A 2,105-nucleotide genomic window follows, 5' to 3' on the forward strand; every position below is an offset into this window, starting at 1 on the left:
CATGAGAGAGTGATGGAAGGTAGGCCTGATTTTCGTGTTTAAAGAAGTTTTCTAGGTTCCCATCACGGGTCTGACAGGTGATGTAGAGTGTGGAAAAGTCATTTTTCAGTGAGTTTTGTCTTGGACTGTCCTCTTATTGGAGCTGTTTTAATAAGAGAGCTTGTTCCTTTTCAAAGGGGTGGTGATGGGTTTCGTGCCCTGCATCTCTGTAACAAAGAGTTTGTACTGCTCTTGGCCCATCCTCTCTGCAACCCGAACAGCATCCACAACAGCTTGGTCTGCTAATTCTCTTGAGTCCAGCTTCAGAAGGTTGTTGTCTTCTGTGAAGGGGTTCCCATTTCCTCAATCACGTCAACCAATTTTTGGCCTATTCATGAGAGTGTACAAAGATTCATTTATGACAGTGAACATCAGTTCCACATCTCCTGGACTAAAACACAAATGTACCATTTTGATCTGATATAGGCTATTTATTAAAAGGTGTGGTTGTAGTTTCACTTCTAAAAACATTAGTTTAAACAGTTTATGCAAATGCAAAGTTTTAAAGGTTAGAATGACACATCATACATAAAGTGGCGTAGTTATGGACTTTAGCTGCAAATAATGACACTTGAAATTGAAACCATGACTGTAGCTGAAGATTCAGAATGCGTGTGTCAGTGTGACGTCACAGAGATTGAGCTTCATCTCGTCATAACGGAAATAACTGGTACAACATCTAAAAGCCCTGTCCTACACTATACATGTGACATTCAACAAAGAGTAACATGGTATTACCATGGGTTTTGGACTTGAGCCAGAATACCATGTAAAGATCATGGTGAAGTCCAGCATCATAATGCATATTTTATAAGACCAAAAACAAAGAGCCCTGGATGAAATCCAAATTTGCTTACAAACCAATGAAGGAAACAAATGTCTTCTAGTGTGTCAATGAAGCTGCCATGTGCGCTTAAACCACTTCCCTGATATCATTAAATGCCAGTCTACCAACCATATCCTCAAACCATGCAATATATATTTGATTGCCCACAATGCACATGCTTTAATTCAATGCTTTTATTAATTTGAGGAGTGTTTCAGAGAAAATATTAAGAGATTGAATTTCAGAACAACATTTGTGATAAGATCAGAAAGAGTGAGTGTAGTACAAAGTAAATGTGGAGCAGGATGACCAATTATGATCTCACGCGTCCGAAACACAAATATAGTTCATTGAGGTTGAACAGGGTGCATCGTTCCAGCAACGGTTAGCTGTAGGGTGGAATAATGAAATCAGTTACTCTTGATCATTATAGCGGTAATCAGTGGTGTTCAATTTAAGGCAATTGGTGAAATCCAAATGGGTAATTTAATGTTACCGTATGATATGAAATTATAGGATTGCAAATTAGTTTTAAAAAAGCGCACTCACAGGTCCAGTTGATCTCCAAACAGTTCTCAGGAACACCAGCATTGTTAGGTTCTCCAGAGCACCAGTTGGTATAGTCATACACAGTTCCATCACTCCAAAACCACTCTCCGTCCTAATAAGTGAAGAGAATGAATACAAAAAGTGCACTACTGTAGTCAGACTTAAGCCAATTAAGTTCAGCTTTGAAATCAAACCATCTTCATTAGAAACTTTGCCTTTGATTAAAGCAGAAATTTCACTTTAGACAAACAAATAGGTTTCTATAGGGCACACAATTTAACTTACTTGTTCACCATCATGAGCACCAACCCAAGTTCTTGTGGAAAACGGCAACAGACTCCGCAGGAAATCATTCTCTGCTTGATCATGCACAGATGCGAGATTCGCACCAAGAGTTTGACAGTTTCTCTGAAGAGACAGATTTGTCATTACAAAATCTAAACTTTTTAGCAGAAAGCATAAATGACTTTAAACAACATTTTAGTCACTTGCAAACAAAGAAACATTCCCACTTATATTAAGAGTATTTAATCTGTACTAATATTTAAATTAAAAATAAGCTTACAGAATCAAATATTTTTACATTGTACTACTAATTTATTTTTAAATGCAAGCAATTAATACAGCTGTAATTAGATCCAGGATAACTTTGTTGACCCGGTGTTAACCCACCCTTAAACCTAACCATACC

General features: G+C 37.4%; 1 long non-coding RNA gene across 1 annotated transcript; it reads right to left on the minus strand.

Annotated features, from left to right (window-relative positions):
• Positions 1-1,041: 1,041 nt before the first annotated feature.
• LOC307149689 lies at positions 1,042-1,751 on the minus strand. Its single transcript, XR_013819607.1, has 3 exons — positions 1,700-1,751; positions 1,415-1,526; positions 1,042-1,254 (listed from the first exon to the last, which is right to left on the minus strand). It is a non-coding gene; the product is annotated as an uncharacterized lncRNA (long non-coding RNA).
• Positions 1,752-2,105: the final 354 nt, after the last annotated feature.

Source organism: Squalius cephalus (genome assembly GCF_949319135.1).
Source record: "Squalius cephalus genome assembly, chromosome: 21".
NCBI lineage: Eukaryota > Metazoa > Chordata > Actinopteri > Cypriniformes > Leuciscidae > Squalius > Squalius cephalus.